Source organism: Pan paniscus, chromosome X, assembly GCF_029289425.2.
Source record: "Pan paniscus chromosome X, NHGRI_mPanPan1-v2.0_pri, whole genome shotgun sequence".
Taxonomy (NCBI): Eukaryota; Metazoa; Chordata; class Mammalia; order Primates; family Hominidae; genus Pan; species Pan paniscus.
The window spans coordinates 73,771,601-73,793,105 of NC_073272.2; the positions used below are offsets into that span (position 1 = coordinate 73,771,601).

The 21,505-nt window shown below is 39.3% G+C and overlaps 1 long non-coding RNA gene and 1 pseudogene across 1 annotated transcript in view; one reads left to right on the forward strand and one right to left on the reverse strand.

Moving 5' to 3' along the window:
- LOC106634305 (uncharacterized) overlaps positions 1 to 19,604 on the reverse strand; it is a 92,434-nt gene extending 72,830 nt beyond the window's left edge. The window contains exons 1-2 of the long non-coding RNA XR_010111250.1: positions 12,245 to 19,604; positions 2,564 to 2,584 (exon numbers count right to left, since the gene is read on the reverse strand). This is a non-coding gene — a long non-coding RNA (uncharacterized LOC106634305). The remainder of the gene's footprint in view (positions 1 to 2,563; positions 2,585 to 12,244) is intronic.
- On the forward strand, positions 3,496 to 12,254 carry LOC100976953 (E3 ubiquitin-protein ligase UHRF2-like; annotated as a pseudogene).
- Positions 19,605 to 21,505: the final 1,901 nt, after the last annotated feature.

Below are 21,505 nucleotides of genomic sequence, written 5' to 3' on the forward strand. Positions count from 1 at the left end.
CCAACAGATCAGCTGTTAGTCTGATGGGCTTCCCTTTGTGGGTAACCCGACCTTTCTCTCTGGCTGCCCTTAACATTTTTTCCTTCATTTCAACTTTGATGAATCTGATAATTATGTGTCTTGGAGTTGCTCTTCTTGAGGAGTATCTTTGTGGTGTTCTCTGTATTTCCTGAATTTGAATGTTGGCCTGCCTTGCTAGATTGGGGAAGTTCTCCTGGATAATATCCTGCAGAGTGTTTTCCAACTTGGTTCCATTCTCCCCATCACGTTCAGGTACACCAATCAGACGTAGATTTGGTCTTTTCACATAGTCCCATATTTCTTGGAGGCTTTGTTCATTTCTTTTTAGTCTTTTTTCTCTAAACTTCTCGCTTCATTTCATTCATTTCATCTTCCATTGCTGATACCCTTTCTTCCAGTTGATTGCCTCGGCTACTGAGGCTTGTGCATTCGTCACGTAGTTCTCGTGCCATGGCTTTCAGCTCCATCAGGTCCTTTAAGGACTTCTCTGCATTGGTTATTCTAGTTATCCATTAATCTAATTTTTTTTCAAGGTTTTTAACTTCTTTGCCATTGGTTCAAACTTCCTCCTTTACCTCGGAGTAGTTTGATCTTCTGAAGCCTTCTTCTCTCAACTCATCAAAGTCATTCTCCGTCCAGCTTTGTTCCATTGCTGGTGAGGAGCTGCGTTCCTTTGCAGGAGGAGAGGCACTCTGATTTTCAGAGTTTCCGGTTTTTCTGCTCTGTTTTTTCCCCATCTTTGTGGTTTTATCTACCTTTGGTCTTTTATGATGGTGATGTACAGATGCGTTTTTGGTGTGTATGTCCTTTCTGTTTGTTAGTTTTCCTTCTAACAGTCAGGATCCTCAGCTGCAGGCCTGTTGGAGTTTGCTGGAGGTCCACTCCAGACCCTGTTTGCCTGGGTATCAGCAGTGGTGGCTGCAGAACAGCAGATATTGGTGAACCGCAAATGCTGCTGCCTGATCATTCCTCTGGAAGTTTTGTCTCAGAGGAGTACCCGGCCATGTGAGGTGTCAGTCCACCCCTACTGGGAGGTGTCTCCCAGTTAGGCTACTTGGGGGTCAGGGACCCACTTGAGGAGGCAGTCTGCCCGTTCTCAGATCTCAAGCTGCATGCTGGGAGAACCACTACTCCCTTCAAAGCTGTCAGACAGGGACATTTAGGTCTGCAGGATTTCTGCTGCCTTTTGTTTGTCTGTGCCCTGCCCCCAGAGGTGGAGCCTACAGAGGCAGGCAGGCCTCTTGAGCTGTGGTGGGCTCCACCCAGCTTGAGCTTCCTGGCCATTTGTTTACCTACTCAAGCCTCGGCAATGGCGGGCACCCCTCCCCCAGCCTCGCTGCCACCTTGCAGTTTGATCTCAGACTGCTGTGCTAGCAATGAGCGAGGCTCCATGGGCATAGGACCCTCCAAGCCAGATGCGGGATATAATCTCCTGGTGTGCCATTTGTTAAGCCTGTTGGAAAAGCGCAGTATTAGGGTGGGAGTGACCCGATTTTCCAGGTGCCGTCTGTCACCGCTTTTTTTGACTAGGAAAGGGAATTCCCTGACCCCTTGCGTTTTCTGGGTGAGGCGATGACTCGCCCTGCTTTGGCTCACGCATGCTTTGGCCCACTGTCCTGCACCCACTGTCCGGCACTCCCCAGTGAGATTAACCCGGTACCTCAGTTGGAAATGCAGAAATCACCCGTCTTCTGTGTCGCTCACACTGGGAGCTGTTCCTATTCAGCCATCTTGGCTCCACCCCCCGGTGTGAGCTTTTAGATGAACAATTCAAAACAGCACATCTAAGGAAACTCAACAAACTCAAAGATAAAACAGTAAGTAATTCAAATGCCCATCAATGATAGACTGGATACAGAAAATGTGGCACATATACACCACGGAATACTATGCAGCCATAAAAAAGGATGAGTTCATGTACTTTGCATGGACATGGATGAAGCTGGAAACCATCATTCTTGGCAAAACAACACAGGAACAGAAAACCGAACACTGCACATTCTCATTCATAAATGGGAGTTGAACAATGAGAACACATGGACACAGGGAGGGGAACATCACACACTGCAGCCTGTCGGGGGGTGTGGAGCTAGGGGGTGGGATAGCATTAAGAGAAATACCTAATGTAGATGACAGGTTGATGGGTGCAGCAAACCACCACGATACCTACGTAACAAACCTGCATATTCTGCACATGTATCCCAGAACTTAACATACAATTTTAAAAAGAAAAGAAAAGAATGGTAACATGCAAAAGAAAACACTCAAAGACAAAAAATTCACTGGAAAATGTAAATACTAGATGTAGATTGAGACAATAAAAAGCCAAAATGTGATAAGGATGAAGTTAGAGTACAGAGTTGTTTTCAGTTTTCCTTTGTTTGCTTCTTTCTATTCTTTTGTCTGTAATTAAAATTAAGTTCTCATCTGTTTAAAATAACTTGCTACATCCATAAGACATTTTTTAAGTACTATGGTAACCACAAAGCAGAAACTTGCTATAGATACACTAAAAAATAAAAAGGAAAAAATTAAAACATACCATCAGGTAAAATAACTTTTCCTGAAAGGGAAACAGTAAGAAAGAGAGAGTTACAATACAACCAGAAAACAAGGAACAAGCTGGTATTAGTAGGACTTTACATATCAAAAATAACTTTGAATGTAAATGGACTAAATTCTCCAATAAAAGACAGAGTGGCCAAACAGCTAGAGAAACAAGACTCAATGATATGCTGCTTATAGGAAACTCACTTCACCTAAAAAGACACATAAAGACTGAAAATGAAGCGATGGAAACAGATATTCCATGCATATGGAAACCAAAAAGGAACATGAGTAGCTGTACTTAGATAAAAGAGACTTCAAGTCAAAAACTATAATTAGAAATGAAGGTTAAATGATAAATAAATCAATTCAACAAGAGGACATATGAATTGTAAATATATATACAGCTAACACTGGAGCACCCAATTATATAAAACAAACAATAAATTTAAAGGGAGAAATACAACAAAATAATAATAGGAGACATTAACAGCCCAATCTCAGTAACGGACAGTTCATCCAGTGGGTAAATAAACAAAGAAACGTCAAAGTTAGCATTCTCTTGAAACAAATGAAAATGGAAACACAATATAGCAAAATCTATGGAATACAGCAAAAGCAGTAGTACTAAAAGGGAAGTTTAGAGCAATAAATGCCTACATCAAAAGAGTGAAGAGATTTCAAAGAAAAAACCTAGCAATGCACCTAAAGAACTAGAAAAGCAAGAATAAACTAAACTCAAAATTAGTAGAAGACACGATAAAGATCAGAGCAGAAATAGATTAAATTGATACTAAAACAAAAAAGTAATGAAACTAAAAGTAGGCTTTTTGAAAAAATAAACACAATTGACAAACATTCAGAAGGGCTAACCAGAACTTTACTGTTCTAAGAATACCTCAAACTGGGACTTGTATGTTCCTTACATTATTTGGTCACCGAAAAGAGGTAGGCAGAGCTAATGATATTGACTCCATTATGCTGACAAGGAAACCATGGTTTAGAGGAATCAAGGGGCCTTTAAAAGAAATCACAGATTTTTTTTTCCAAGATGGCAGATGAGAGGCTTTTAGCATAATTTAGCCACTTGGAAATAGCAAAATAGTGCATAAAGATAAACCCTGTGAGCTTTAATTCAAGAAGGAAAATAGGAATCTACTAGAATTGTGAAGGACACACAAGATCCAAGAGAGGAGAACATGGGCAAACAGCCTCCATGATGGTGTCCAGCTGACAAAAGTGAGTGAAGCCCGAGTATGTGAAAGAGGAAGAGAGTTGCCCTCTGTGACTCGCCTTTCCACTGGGGACCTGAGCAACCCAGGCCTACTGAGCATACTGTTTCTCCCAAGCCCTGGTGCTAACTTGGAGACAGGCTTGGAAATATTGTGAGGGAAAGACACCAGGAAAAGCTGCTGACATTTTCTTAGACCCTGTACTAAGAACAGGATGCCATTTTTAATCTGGGTACATACAAAGTCATCCATTCTTTGGTGATGCAGCTGCATGGTCATGCAGGCCTTTTAGTCTCAGGCCAAAGATTGGAACACCTGCTCTGGAGTGGGGTACAGGCCTCCAAAGCCAGAACTGAGGAAAGTGCCTCAGCAGTAGGCACTGGAATGGTGCTCTCCCCTGTAGCAGCCTTAGGAGAGGAGGAGAGCAGCTACAGCTGTGGTTTCTCCTGGGCAACAAGACTTGCAGCTAGGCCCAGGTTGGCAACCTGGAACTGGTCTGCATGTGTTACTGCTGGGTGCCCCAGCCTACTCCTCTGAGATTACGGTACAACAGGACCCTCTCTGCCCCACCCTCAGGAAGAAATCCAGGTATTTGGAGCAGCAGCCTGAGCTGTCCCACCCTTCATGGACATAGACATAGATCATGGTGCAGTAGGGCCCTCTAAGCTCCATACACAGGTAGATCTCCAAGTATTTGGAGAATCTCCTTGTCTGGATCAGTAGCTTCAGCTGCCACACTCTTCTTGTGCATAGATTGTGGCACAGTGGAATCCTCTAAGCTCCACACATAGGCAGATCTCCAGGCATTTGGAGCACCTGCTCACCTGGACTAGCAGCCTGAGTTGCTCCACACTTCCTATGCAGAGATCATAGTATGGGGGGCTCTCTCCAATTCATGCACAGGCAGATCTCCAGGCATTTGGAGCACATGTTCACCTGGTTCAGCAGCCTGAGCCACCCTATTCTTCCTGGGCATAAATCATGGTGAAGTAAGACTCTCTCCATTCCACACACAAGAAGATCTCTAGGCATTCAGAGCACCTGCTCACCTGGATCAGCAACCTGACCCACTCCATACTTTCTGTGCAGAGATCCTGGTGCAGGGACGCCCCCCTCTGCTCCACGCCAAGGTATATCTCCAGGCATTCAAGGATCTTCTTGTCCAGATTGGTAGCCTGAGTTGCCCCACCCTTTCTGTGCAGAGATCCATGTGCAGGGAGGCCCTCTCTGCTTCACACCCAGGCACATCTCCAGGCATTCAAAAGTATCTGCTTGCCTGGTTCAGCAGCCTGAGTCACTCCACCCCTGCTGTGCAGAGATCTTGGTGGAGCGGAGGCCTCTCTGCTCCACCCTGAGGCAGATCTCCAGGAATCTGAAGTACCCACACTTCTGGATTAAGAATTTCGGTCAGCACCCATCCTCATCCGGAGAACTTGGGTCTGAGGTTTCCCAACTCCACACCCAGGCACAGCTCTAAGTGCTTGTTGGCCACCCACTAGATTCTCCCTCAGTACTGGTGCTTCTGCCTGCCATTAGGAGAACTTTGGGCAGACCTGCCCAGTCAAGCCCCACCTATATTGGCCCCCATCCCCCTGGGGCTGAGCAGAGAACTTAGACCACTGAGCACTCCATGAATCAGTCCATTGCCTGAGGGAACAGAGAACTTCTTTCAGTAAATAAGGATGAAGTATATACTCATCCATGTTGACCACAGCTGGCTCTTGCCCGTAAGCAGCATGTTCTGGCTTGTAGGTTAAACTGTACAGCCCAATATAGAACCTGATGGCAGAGTGCATAAGGCTATAGAAGAAAAGCCCAAAGACCTTACCCAGCATTTTCTACAGTCACACCCCCTAGGGAGGGGGAAAAAGAGAAAGGAAAAGAATAAAAAATATCAGAGGGTAAAAAAGAAAAAAAATCCTACCTGAACAAAAAATAATTATAAAAATTAGAGGTTCAAGCGTCTCTGGGTGAGAAAGAACCAGTGTAAACTTGCTGGCACCAGAGATCTGGTTGGCACCCTGACCTCCATGAGGGAGATTCAGCTCTATAAGTAAACACTCCGCAAGGCACAAGCATGGCCTCTTCCTATTTTTGAGGCGGTGGCTGCAGCAGCGACTCAGAGTGGTTCCGGTTATCTCTCAGCTTGGCGGCCTGGCAAGCGGGATGAGAGTTGCCACCGCCTGTCGGGCCCGGCGTCAGTCCTGTCGGTACAGTGCGTGCGCTCGCCCGCCTGCCGCGGAGGGCTGTAGCCGCAGGGGAAGCGGCGTGGACCGGGCGGGGCGCGGCGCCTCGAGCGCAGCGGGAGACAAATGGGACCGGCTCCTCTCCCAACGCCAAGATGTGGATCCAGGTTCCCATCACGGCTCCAAGACGTGCACCACAGAGGACGTGTCTCACAAAGCCATGATTGAGGAGCTGCGGAGCAGATGTGGGTGCTGTTCAACGTGCGGCCCGAGTGCCAGCACCTCTTCTACCGGGGCAAGCAGTTTGAAAATGGATATGCCTTATTTGACTAGGATGTTGGACTGAATGATATAATTCAGCTGCTAGTTTGCCCAGACCCTAATCATCTTCCTGGAACATCTACACAGATTGAGGCTAAACCCTGTTCTGATAGTCTACCTAAAGCAAAGAAAGCTCCAAGGGTGGGACCTTCCAGTCAGCCACCTGCATCAGCTCGTGCCCATCTTATTGATCCTAGCTTTGGACTATATAAGGTAAATGAATTGGTGGATGCCAGAGATGTTGGCCTTGGTGCTTGGTTTCAAGCACACATACGTAGTGTTGCTAGAGCTTCTGATGGACAGTCACGTGGCAAAACTCCACTGAAGAATGGCAGTTCTTGTAAAAGGACTAATGGAAATATACATCATAAATCAAAGAGAACATAAATAAATTGGACAATGTACTCTCTACATCTAATTCAGACTCTGTCGCTGCCGATGAAGACGTTATTTACCATATCCAGTATGATGAATACCCAGAAAGTGGTACTCTAGAAATGAATGGCAAGAACCTTAGACCATGAGCTAGAACCATTTTGAAATGAAAGGAACTAAATGTTGGTGATGTGGTAATGGTTAATTATAATGTAGAAAGTCCTAGACAAAGAGGATTCTGTTTGATGCAGAAATTACCACATTGAAGGCAATCTCCAGGACCAAAAATGAACTTCGTGTGAAAATTTTCCTGGGTGTGGGGGGGTTCTGAAGGGGCATTAAATGAGTGCAAAATAATATCTGTAGATGAAATCTTCAAGACTGAGAAACCTGGAGCCTATCCTCTTTCGTTTGCAGATGTAAAGTTTTTAAGGAGAAATAACTCTGAATGTGACCTGTGTGGTGGAGACCCAGATAAGAAATGCCATTCTTGCTTCTTTCATGTATATGGTGGGAAACATGAACCCAACATGCAGCTTCTATGTGATGAATGTAATGTGGCTTATCATATTTACTGCTTGAATACACCTTTGGATAAAGTCCCAGAAGAGGAATACTGGTATTGTTCTTCCTGTAAAACTGATTCCAGTTAAGTTGTAAAGGCTGGTGAAAGACTCGAGATGAGTGAAAAGAAAGCAAAGATGCCATCCGCTAGTACTGAAAGCCAGAGAGACTGGTGCAGGAGAATGGCTTGTGTTGGTCATATGACAGAATGCACTATTGTCTCTTCTAATCATTATGGACCTATTCCTGTTGGATCAACTTGGAGATTTAGAGTTCAGGTGAGTGAAGTAGGTGTTCACAGACCCCATGTTGGTGGACTTCATGGTCGAAGTAATGATGGAGTTTATTCTCTTGTCTTGGTTGGTGGATTTGTGGATAAAGTTGACCGAGGTGATGAGTTCTTGTACACTGGAAGTGGTGGTAAAAAGCTTGCTGGTAATAAAAGAATTGGCACACTTTCAGCTGATCAAACATTAACAAACACAAACAGGGCATTGGCCCTAAACTGTGATGCTACATTGGGTGATAAAATTGGAGCAGAGTCTTGGAATTGGAGAGCTGGTAAGCCAGTCAGAGTGATATGCAGTTTTAAAGGGAGGAAGATCAGCAAATATGCTCCTGAAGAAGGCAACAGATATGATGGCATTTATAAGGTAGTGAAATACTGGCCAGAGATTTCATCAAGCCATGGACTCTTGATTTGGCACTATCTTTTAAGAAGAGATGATGTTGAACCTGCTCCTTGGACCTCTGAAGGAATAGAATGGTCAAGGAGATTATGTCTACATTTACAGTATCCAGCAGGTTACCCTTCAGATAAAGAAAGGAAGAAGACTACAGGACAGTCAAAGAAGCAGGCCAGTGGAACCACAAAAAGGCCGATTTCAAATGTCTAAGTGCCTCCAAAGTATACAAAGCATCAGATTCAGCAGGAGCAATTGAGGCTTTTCAACTAACTCCTCAACAGCAACATCTCATCAGAGAAGACTGTCAAAACCAGAAGCTGTGGGATGAAGTGCTTGCATATCTTGTGGAAGGACCAAATTTTCTGAAAAAATTGGAACAATTTTTTATGTGTGTTTGCTGCCAGAAGCTAGTTTACCAGCCTGTGACAACTGAGCGCTTCCACAATGTCTGTAAAAATTGCCAACAGTGCTCCTTTAAGGCATAGGTTTTCTCCTGCCCTGCTTGCTGGCATGATCTTGGCCAGAATTATGTCATAATTCCCCATAAGATTCTGCAGACTCTACTAGACCTTTTCTTCCCTGGCTACAGCAAAGGATGATGATCTGTCTGCTTTCACTGGGTTGTTCATGGTGGGTTTTTGGACAATAAAGAATCTAAAATGGGTGGGGAGGGTGGAATGGTGTACAGTATCTCTCATGTTCTGAAGCAGCTAATTCTCTTTCCCACATAGCCATCATCTTTGTGTGTAGTAAGAGGCCCATTTCTCAACTGTCTTTTAAATATCTAAAGGTAGTTCTTGTAACAACTAGTTTTAATGAGTAAAAAGTCAAAGCCCCAGCTCTAGATGATATCCAAGTTATGATTTATTTTGCAACTACCTCAGGACAGAAAAGATTCATGGAGATTTAAAAAATAATTGAATAACCAGTTAAATGAAATTTTAGCTACACACTGCCTCCCAAATATTAATTGTGCCTGGTTCATGTAATTTGATTTTACAGAAAAGGAAATGACACTTGAGATCCTTGGAATGAACACAGCTTCTATAGTGTGCATATACTCTTTTAACATCTCTTCTTCCATTACAATGTGTGTGTTGCAAGGACAGGTTCATTTTTTTGACCACTTTGTGAACTCCACTGTGCTTTTTTTCTGGTGTTTTATGCAAGTTGACTACTAATGGCTAATGAGAACAATAATGAATGTATTGTTGCTGCATTAGTGTAATGTGGTATGTTTTTGCACTTGAAAGGTATTCATATGCTCTAGTTGTAAATGTTCATGAAAATCCACTTCTGTACTAGTCGAACTGCTTTTAATGTCTCCACAGCAGTTTTACATCTGCAGAGTTTTGACCTTTGAGAGGATTTGAAATTGCTTTATATTGTGATCCTAAATTTTATACTTACTATATTCCCTAAAGTATACCTTAGTAAATATTTTATGAGCAGAAAAAAAATGCTGGCACCATCAAAAATCTGAATGTAGTGATGCAACCAAAGAACTTCACTAGCTCTTCAGCAATGGTCCCTACCAAAATGGACACTCAGAAATGACAGATAAAGAATTCAAAGTATGGAATGCAAAGAAGCTCAATGAGATCTAAGACAAAGTTGAAAATCAACATAAAGAAACTTCTAAAGCAGTCCAGAAAAATGAAGGAAGAGATAAATACCTCATAAAAAAATCAATCTGATGCAAAGGCATAAGAATGATACAATGGACTTTGGGGACTTGCGGGGAAGGGTGGGAGAGGGACAAGGGATAAAAGACTACAGATAGAGTGTGTTGTATACTGCTTGGGAGATGAGTGCACCAAAATCTCACAAAGCACCATTAAAGAATTTACACATGTAACCAAATACCATCTGTACCCCAGTAACCTATAGAGAAACTAAAAAAAATCTCAAATCAACTATCTAACATCAAAACTTTAGCTAAACTGAAACTCTAGTTTTGATAAACTAACCTCTAGTTTCCAGAGGAACTAAAAAAACAAGAACAAACTACCTCCAAAGCTAGCAGAAGAAAAGAAATAACTAAAATCAGAGCAGAATTGAAGGAAATTGAGACCCAAAAATTCATACAAAAGATCAACAAAACTAAAAGTTTCCTCTTTAAAAGGATAAACACCATTAGCTAGACTAACAAAGGAAAAAGACAGAAGATTCAAATAAGCACAATCAGAAATGACAAGGCTGGCATTATAACCTACCCCACAGAAATATAAAAGGTACTCAGAAACTATGAACACCTCTATGCACACAACCTAGAAAACCTAGAGGAAATAAATAAATTCCTGAAGACACAAAATCTCCCAAGACTGAATCAGGAAGAAATTGAAATCCTGAACAGACCAATATCAAGTTCTCAAATTGAATCAGTAATTAAAAAAACCTACTAACCAAAAAAAGCCCTGAACCAGATGGACTCACAGCCAAATTCCACCAGACACACAGAGAAGAGCTGGTACCAATTCTACTGAAACTATTCCAAAATACAGAATAGGAAGGACTCTTCCCTAACTAATTCTCTGAAGGGCAGCATTACCCTGAAACCAAAATCTGGCAAAGACACAATGAAAAAAAGAAAACTACAGGCCAATATCCCTGGATGAATATAAACATAGAAATACTTAGCAAAATGCTTGCAAACCAAATCCAACAGCATGGCAAAAAGCTAATTCATTATGATCAAATAGAATTCATTCATTGGATGAAAGATTGGTTTGAGATATGCAAATCAATAAACATGATATTCACATCAATAGAATTACAGACAAAAACACATGATCATCTAAATAGAAACAGAAAAAGCATTTGATAATATTCTACATCCCTTCATGATAAAAGCATGCAGCAAACTAGGCATGGAAGAAACATACCTCAACATAATAAAGGCATATATGACAAGTCCACAGCTATCATTATACCAAATGGGGAAAAGCTGAAAGCCTTTTATCTATAAACTGGAATTAGATAAGGATGCGCACTTTCAGCACTCCTATTCAACATAGTCCTGGAAGTCCTAGCCAAAGTAATCAGGCAAGAGAAAGAAATAAAAGTCATACAAATTGGAAAAGAGGAAGTCAAATTGTCCATCTTTGCAGATTACATGATCTTATATTTATACAAATTTAAAGACTCCACCAAAAACTCTTAGATGTGATAATAAGTATAGTAACATTTCTAGATACAAAATCAACCTACATAAGTCAGTAGCATTTTGACACACCAATAACAATCTAGTTGAAAAAAAAATCAAGAAAACGACTTGCAATAGATGAAAAAAAATACTTAGGAATAAATTTAACCAAGAAGATGAACGACCTCTACAAGACAAACTAAAAAACACTGGTAAAAGAAATTAAACAGGATACAAATGGAAAGATATCCTATGCTCATGAATCAAAAAGTAATTATAGATTCAATGCAATCCCTATCAAAATACCAGTGACATTTTTTCACAGAAATAGAGAAAAAGAATTCTAAAATTTGTATGAAACCAAAAAAGATCTCAAATGGCCAAAGCGATCCTGAATTAAAAGAACAAAGCTGGAGGCATCATGCTACCAGACTTAAAATATATTACAAGGCTATATTAACCAAAACAGCATGGTATTGGTATAAAAACAAACACAACTACCAATGAAACAAAAAAGAGAACCCAGAAATAAACTCATATATTTACAGCCAACTGATTTTTGTCAAAGTTGTCAAGAACATACATTGGGTAAATAACACTCTTCAATAAATGATGCTGAAGAAACTAAATATCCACAGAAAAGAATGAAACTAAACTCCTCTCTCTCATATACAAAAATCAACTCAAAATGAATTAAAGACTTAAATGAAAGACCCCAAACTATAGAAATACTAGAAGAAAACCTAGAAGAAACACTTCAGATATTTGTCTAGGCAAAGATTTTATTACTAAGACCTCAAAAGCACAGGTAACAAAAATAAAAATAGACAAATGGGACTATATTAAACTAAAAAGCTTCAGCACAGCAAAGGAAACAATCAACAGAGTGGATAGACAACCTGTTGAATGGGAGAAAATATTTGCAAACTATTCATCTGACAAGGGGCTAACATTCAAAATATACAAGGAACCTAAATAACTCAACAGCAAACAAAAAACAAAACAAAACAAAACAAAAACAAATAATCCCATTAAGAAGTGGGCAAAGGATTTTGACATTTCTTGAAAGAAGACATACAAATGGCCAACAGGTATATGAAAAAAATGCTCAACATCAATAATCATCAGGAACATGCAAATTAAAAGCATAATAAGACATCATCTCACCTTAATTAGAATAGCTATTATCAAGGCTGGGAGCAGTGGCTCACGTCTGTAATCTCAGCACTTTGGGAGGCCGAGGTGGGCGGATCACCTGAGGTCGGGACTTCGAGACCAGCCTGACCAACATGGAGAAACCCCATCTCTACTAAAACTACAAAAAATTAGCCTGGCGTGGTGGTGTATGCCTGTAATCCCAGCTACTCAGAAGGCTGAGGCAGGAGAATTGCTTGAACCTGGGAGGTGGAGGTTGTGGTGAGCCGAGATTGCACCATTGCACTCCAGTCTGGGTAACAAGAGTGAAACTCAGTCTCAAAAAAAAAAAAATAGCTATTATCAGAAAGACAAAAATTAGCAATGCTGGCAAGGATGATGAGTAAAGGGAACTCTTATACACTGTTGGTAGGAGCGTAAATAGTACAGCCATTATGGAAAACAATATGCAGACTTCTCAAAAAACTAAAAGTAAAACTTTTAGTTTTTTGCATATGATACAGCAATCCAAGTACTGGGTATTTATCCAAAGGAAAGGAAATCAGTATATCAAATAACTATTTGTACTTCCATGTTTATTGTGGCACTACTCACAATAGCCAATGTATGGAATCAACTTATGTATTCATCAATGGATGAATGGATAAAGAAAATGTGGTACATATACAGTGAAATATTATTCATCTCTCTAAAATAATAAAATTATTATTTTCAGCAACTTGGAATAAGAGGTCATTATATTGAGTGAAATAAGCTAGGCACAGAAAGACAAATAGCATATGTTCTCATTCATATGTAGGAGCTAAAAAAAAAAAAGGATCTCATGGAGGCAGAGAGTTGACTGATGGCTTCCAGAGTCAGGCAAGCATAGGGGGAGGGAGCAGTGAAGAAAGGTTGGTTAATAAGTACAAAAACACAATTAAATAGAAGAAATAAGATACAGCATTCAATAGTACAGTAGGGTGACTCTAGTTAACAATTTATTGTATAGTTCAAAATAGCTAGAAAAGAAGAATTAGAATATTCTCAACTGTAAAAAAAAAGATAAATATTTGAGGCCATGGATATACCAATCACCCTGATTTAATCATTACACACTTTTGCATGTATCAAAATATCACATGTACCTCCCAAATACTACAACTATTATGTATCAATTAGAAAAAATATAGCCAAATAGGAAAGGAAAGTAAAATTGCTCTGTTTGAAGATGTCAGGTCTTATATATAAAAACACTATAAGACTCCACCAAAAACTTTTAGAATTAACAACAAATTTAATACAGATACAGGATACAAAATCAACATTCAAAAATTAGAATTGCCTATACACTAACAACAAACTATCAGAAAAATAAATAAAACAATCCCACTTAAAATAGCATCAAAATCAATATTAAAAGGCTAGGAATAAATTTAATCAAGAAGGCAAACAATTTGCATAATGAAAAGCATAAAACATTCATTAATGAAAGAAATGGAAGAAGTCACAAATAAATGGAAACATATCCGATGATCATGGATCAGAAAAATTAATATTGTTAAAATGTCCATACTACCCAAAGCAACCTGCAGATTAAATGCAATCTCTATCAAAATCTGAGTGACATTTTTTACAGAAATAGAAAAAACAATCCTAAAATGTATATGGAATTATAAAGATCCCAAATAGCTAATGCATATTGAGAAAGAACAGCAAAGGTGGAGGCATTGCACTTACTGATTTTAAACTATTTTGCAAAGCTATAGAAATCCAAACAATGTAGCACAGGCATAAAAACAGATACCTACACCAATGCAACAGAACTGAAAGCCCAGAAATAGACTAACCATATCAACTAATATCTGAGTTAAGTTTAAGTTTCCAGGAATACACAATTAGAAAAGGACAGTCTCTTCAATAAATGGTTTAAGGACAGCTGGATATACACATGCAAAAATAAAATAAAACGGGATCCCTATTTTACACTCCTCACAAAAATTAACTTGGAATGTATTAAAGGCTTAAACATAAGACTTAAAACTATGAAACTACTGGAATCAAACATGGGGGGAACCTTCATGGCATTAATTTTGGCAATAATTTTTTGGATATGACACCAAAAGCACAAGCAACAAGAACACAAATAAATGAGAATACATCAAACTCTAAAAGATTCTGCACAGCAAGGGAAACATTCAAAAAAATGAAAAGACTACTGACAGAATAGAAGAGGATATTTTCAAACCTTATATCTAATAAGGGGTTAATATGCTTATAACATAAGTAACTCCTACAACTCAATGGCAAAAAAAAAAAATCAATAATCTGATTTTTAAATGGTCATATTACCTCAATAGACATTTTCTAAGGAAGACATACAAATGGCCAACAGGTATATGAAAAGGTGCTCAACAACCCTATTCATCAGGAAAATGCAAATCAAAACCATAATGAGCTATTGCCTCACACCTGTCAGGATGGTTTTTATTAAAAAGACAAGATATAACTATTTTTGGCAAAATCTGAATAAAATGGAATTCTTGTGCATGGTTGATTGGAACATAAACTGGCACAACCATTAAGGAAAACAGTATGGAGCTTCCTAAAAAAAATGAAAATAGAACTACCATATTATCCAGCAATCCCACTTCTGGGTATATATTTATTGGACAAAATCAGTAGCTCAAAGGGATATCTGCATTCCCATGTTTATTGCAGCATTATTCACAATAGCCAAGACAAGGAAACAACCTGTGTCTGTTGACAGTAATTGTTACAATTACTTATCCATTCATCTGTCAACAGACATTTAGATTGTTTCCATGTTTTGGCTATATATACAAAATGGGATATTAATCAGCCATAAACAAGAATGAAATCCTGCCATTTGTGACAACATGGATGAGTCTCGAGGGCATTATGCAAGGTGAGAGATGTCAGACAGGGAAAGACAAATGCGGTATGATCTCACTTATATTTGGAATCTAAAATAATGGAACTCAGAGAAACAGTGTAGAACGGTGATTACTAGCGGCTGGGTGTGAGGGAAATTGGGAGATGTCGGTCAAAGGGCACACACTTTTAGTTATAAGATGAATAAATTCTGGAGATCAAATGTACAGTATGGTGACTATACACCCTTGAAATGTGCTAAGAAAGTAGTCCTTAAATGTTCATACCACACACACACAAATATGTTAACTGAGTGAGGTGACAGAATGGTAACTAACTTGGGTGCAGAAATCATCTCACAACATATACATATATCTAATCATCAAATTGAAACCTTAAATTTACACAATTTCATTTGTCAATTATATCTCAATAAAGTTCAAAAAATATATTTCATACACTATGGAGACTATTTCAATATTTTGTGTGTGTGTATATATATTTTATATAACATGTGTGCATGTGTGTGTATATATATATATATATAAAAGAATAAAACCAAGGCATAAACAGTGATAAAACTAATGTACAGATCTTATATATTGTGGCAAAGTGGAAATAATGCACTAAGATGGGAAAAAGAAGAAAGTAGAAAAAGCTCTTTGTATTGGAGGCAATAAATCGGCATTAAAAGTTTAAAAAAAGAAACAGACAAAATTCCTAAAGTTTAAATGAGAAACAGAGTACTAAGGCATCAAGAAAGGCATAAATATAAAATTAATCATTAGGACAAAAAGAAAAACCTTCCAAATATGAAAACATATATATTTAAAAACACAGGCTACAGCTTTCATAGAGACAAACATAGCAAATACATCAAATTAGCCATAGTATAAACTAACAGATTTGTATCTAAATCTACAAGTCATATCAATAAATGTAAATAGGCTTACCTTTCTAAAATACAAAGCTCTACAACTTGACTTATAAAATAAGATCCAATCATATATTATATGCAAGAAACATACGTGAAAGAAGTGTTTTAGAAGGCTAAAAATACAGTAATGAACAAGAAAACAGTAGACAAATTGAAGCAAAATGAAAGTAGTAATAGTTACCTGATATCAGACAAAGTAGAATTCAAGCCCAAAGGCATTAATCATAACAAATATCAATCTTAAATGCTATAAGCCACAATTAACAATCAAGGTATATAACTTATGAATGTCTATGCATCAAAAAACAGCAACCACCTTGATAAAGTAAAACCTAATAAGAGTCAATAATATAGATAGAATATGTTAATAATTGGAGACCTTAATACATCACTCTCAGTTCATGACAGATCAATTAGGGGAAAAAATGACTAAGGAGAGAAAAGAGATAGACAACATAATCCTTAGGGTAAATGTTAGGGATATATATTAAACTATACATGCTCCTAATAGAGAATATTTGCATGAGTATTAGAGTAGTATATGGGCTCATGATCCATTTACAAATATTGATCAATTGATCAGCAAAATAATCTGCAATTTTATAAAATATAAATATTATAAACAATACAGGTGATAATGCAATAAAACAAGATATTACTAACAAAAACAAAACAAAAACACCCAGAAAGATTCTTCCACCTGGAAATTTAAAACATCCCATTAAACAAGTTTAGTGTGTGCAAGGGGAAATGCAAACTACAATGACAGAAGTTAATAAATTATAATAACAAAAAACCCACTACATATCAGCATCTATGGGATGTATGTAAAGCAGTGCTCAGAGGAAAATTCATTGAACTAAACACTTTAATCAATAAAAAAGCAAAGATTGAAAATATATTAATTAAATTCCAAGCATCAAAAACTGAATAAAAGGACAATAAAGTAAATCAAAATAAGCAAAGGGAAATAATAAAGCAGAAATCAGTAAGGTAGGAGACCTTTAAAATAAATTAATAAAACTAATAAACAAAATTCCTGGTTTGTTGAAAAGATTAAGAAAATTGACAAATCACTAGATAATTTGTTCAGGAGAAGTAGGAGAATGCACTAACAAACCAAGAAATATTCAGGAGGAAATAACTATTGAAACAAAAAATAATAATAAAATTACAATATTTTTTAGACCTCTATGCAAATAAATTTGAAAGCCTGGAGAAGATAAATAATCTTTTAATAAAATACAGACTGCCAAAATTGAATCCATTAGAGTTAAAATGTTTAAACAGAACAATTTCATAGAAGAAATAAAGTTATTAAGAAACTAGTTCACAAAAAAAAGCAACCGGTGCAGTTGTTTCACATGAGACTTCTACCAAAACATCAAACTTCTTCTTGAAAAAGAAGAAAAATATTGTAACTCCTTTCATGTACCAAGTATAACACACACTTAAGCTAGATAAGGACAGTATTAAAACAATTGTAGACCAATGTCAGTCAGAAAAGTCGATGCAAAAAAACTAAATAAGATACTTGTAAACGGAATCTAACAAGATGTGAAGAAAATAATACATCATTAGCAAATTGGATTTATAGCAAAATTTCAAGGTAGATTTAATATTAGGAAATTCATTTATATCATAAACAATATTAATAGATCTAAGAGGAAAATTATTACTATCCCCACAGATACGGCAAAAACAATTGGAGAAAACGCCCATCCATGTTAAATGTAAAAAGACATCCAAGATAGTAAGAAATAAGCGATATTTTTAACATAATAAAATACTCATACCTTAGTCCTAAATCCAGTGTCTAATTGAATGGAGAAATACTAAAAGCATTTTCAATAAGATCAAGACAAAAATGCCCACTATTTCTGCTCTAATTTAACATTATATTAGAGGTATTATTCAAATGCAATCAGGGAAGACAGAAGAAATACAGATATAAATGTGGTTAATAATAATAGTATATCTGGAAAATTTCAAAGAATCAATGATAAAACTAATTCAGATAATAATTCAACTCAGTGAATAAGTAGAACAAAACATTAAATTTAAAATTTATGCCTTTATATTTATTTCACGAAAAAGTGAATATACTTAACAGTACTGAACTCTACACTTAAAAATGAATAAAATGGTAAATTTTATGTTATATGCTTTTTACCACAATAAAAAAATATATGTATTCATATCAAAAATAATAAAAGTGGGATATAATAGTAGAGAATAAAGATGGCTGACTAGAAGCAGGTAGTGCGCTCTGCTCTCATGAAGAAGAAACAGAATGGCTAGTAAACACTAGTTCTTCAAATGGATCATCCACGAGAACGCATTGGGACTCGTAACAGAAGCAACGGGACCCATGGAGAACAGAGAGGAATGAAGCAGAGCAGCCACCCACCTGGAACTGGCGCAGAGGCAGTGGAAGCTCACTACCACAGGGAAAGGGTGAGTGAGGAAGAGCCCCAGGGACCCACAATTCCTCCATTGACCTTTGCAATCCTAGGAATGGGAGATCCTCCCAACCCCTCAGGCCTCCAGACTGACACAAAGAAACACCTGGAGTCTGGGCAGAGCCGTCACTCAAGGTCATGTGAAGCCCCAAGGACCTTGGATCACTGAGCACCCAGGCACCAGCTTGCATAGACCTGCCAACAAGGAAGGACGGGCTCTTTCACATGCCCCTAGGATAGAGATTGCATCCACAGTGATGAAAAGCAGACGGACTGCAGGCCCCATCTCTGCAGCTCCTCACCTGACAGGGCCTCCCAAATGGGGCCTGCAGCGCAGCCATTCCACCATCTCCTGAGCACTCGGGCCAGTCTTGGCTCAGCATTTCTCTGGGGTGGAGCTCCCAGAAGAAACTCACAGGCCTTCTTCCATTGCTGGGGCCAGGGTACCCGCCCTTGCTGCCCACAGGCTAGGGAGGGAACGAAGAGCCTGATTGCTTTCACTGACACCTCCAGCACATAGCACCTGTGCATCTACCCTATGTAGAAAGAGGACAGACTTATTTACACAAGAACCATCTCTCGCCCTGCTCTTCGGCAAGCAGGCTCCCCTTGCCCTTAACTGCTTGGGCCCCACACTGCTGGGGCCCATAGGGTAGCTGCCCAGCCCAGACATGATCACTCTGATCAGCTGTGGCTCTGCATTTTTCTGGGGTGGAGCTCCCTGAGGCAACTGAGAGGTGTGGTTGCCAGCCACCACAGTCCCCACCCTTACTGCCCCCAGGCTGGGGAGGAAACAAAAAGCCTGAGCCCTTATGCAAGCCTCCAGCATACCAGCAGCTACCCTGCAGAGGCAGCCAGAATGCTTCCTGCGTGACCCACCACCACCAGGGCACCCTCCCAAATGGGGTTTGATGCCTTCTGGCTTCCAGTGTACCTACTCAGTCCCTACATGACTATTTCATCTGTGGTCCAGAGCCCTACTAAAATCCTTACCCCCACAAGCCTGTGATCTTCCCTTAGGCTCTCACTGCCTAAGTGCTCTGCCTAACCCTACCTAAGAGTTCAGCCAGTGACCCAGGGACCAGACTGCCCCTTACCATCACGACCAGCACCTGAGGAACCCCACCCCCCACCCCAACCTAGCTCCATCAGGACTCATACATGATGTTCAGCCAGCAATCTAGGGGCTGGGGAGTTAGAGAACTACCTACCCCATTCAAATTCTGCTGACATCTGACCACTTCCCTCAGAGCCTGAGGTCCAACTGACACAACCAGCTGATATCGCCATAACCAACACACAGACCCAAAGGCAGACTCACCCCCTTTTACACAAAGAAGTAATGATATCACATTGGAGAACAGGGAAGCTGTGAAGCTATTTATATTAATTAGGCTGAGTGATGAAGTTCTGCCCCAAAACCACTCCCATGGAGAGTCACGAATTAAGCAGTCCCCGAGGCTCTCAGCCACACTGTGGCCCAGAGACAGACTACAGTGTGTGACTCATCTAAGAGTCATGAGCTCTGGAACCGGGTTGTGATAAGGCAACAGTTCATATTCTTGTCTCTTTACGACAAGGGGCTTGTGCAGCGCCCCACAGTCCCACACAAAAACTTCAGCACATTTCATTAGGAGCGCCTCATACTCCTAGCCACCTCCATTAGGGCTGGTGCCTGCACTTGACATAGGAGTATTTGAGGGTAAGCCAGAAGTTCCAGCTCTGCCTAGCTGTGTTCCCCTACCCCCACAGAACAGGAAGCACATGTCACAGAGAACTTCATGCTTTAGCCCATTAGCTGAAACAACACAGAGCACCTCACAGTAAACAAAGATCAGTTACATATCCATCTGTTGTACAACCACTAGCTCTGAACCATAAAACCATTGATAAAAGAAAAACTTCAGTTGAATTATATTTTTAAAAGTTTAATTTAGCAATGAACAATTTGTGAATTGGGCAGCCCCTAGAATCACAGCAGATTCACAAAGACTCCAGTGCAGCCACATAGTGGAAGATTTATAGACAAAAAAAGGGACATGACATACAGAAATTGGAAGTGAGGTACAGAACAGCTGGATTGGTTACAGCTCAATGTATGCCTTCTTTGAACATAGTTTGAACACTCAGCAGTATATGAATGGTTAAAGTATGGCCGCTGGGATTGGCTAAGGCTTAGCTATTGTTACAAGTGCATACTACTAAGTTAGGTTTTCCATTTTGTCTGCCTATTAAGCTAGGTTACAGTTCATCCACAAGGACTCAAATATAGAAGTACAGAGTCCTTCTCAGGCCATATTTAGTTTGCTTTAACACCATATACCAGCATGTAGGTTGAACTACACAGCCCAATATGAAACCTGCTGACAGAATTATGTAGCAATATGGAAGTAAAGCCAAAAGACCCTCTCCAACATACCCTATAGTCACATCCTCTGTCAAGGAGGAGAAAGGGAAAGAAGAAGAAAAAACAATAATATACAGATTGAAAGGGGGGGAATTGTATCTATAGGAAAATAATTACAAAAATTAGAAATGCCAGTTATCTCCAAAGGAGAAAGAACCCACACAAGAATTCTGGCACCATGAAAAATATGAATGTTGTGTCACCACCAGAAGATCACACTAGCTCTCCAACAATGGCCCCCAACTAAAATGGAAACTCAGAAATGTCAGCTAAAGAATTCAAACCATGGATTGCAAGAAAACTCAAAGAAGATGTTCAAGACGAGATTGAAAATCAACAAAAAGAAACTACTAACACGATCCAGGAAACGAAGGAAGAGATAAGCACCTTAAAAAGAAATCAATCAGAGCTTCTGGAATTGAAAAACTTACTTAAAGAATATCAAAATGCAATTGAAAGATTTATCATTAGACTAGACTAGACCAAGCAGAAGAAAGAATTTCAGAGCTTGAAGACTGGCCATTTGAGCTAACCCAGTGGGGTGGGGGTGGGGGGAAATAAAGAAATAATTTTTAAAAATGAACAAACTAGGA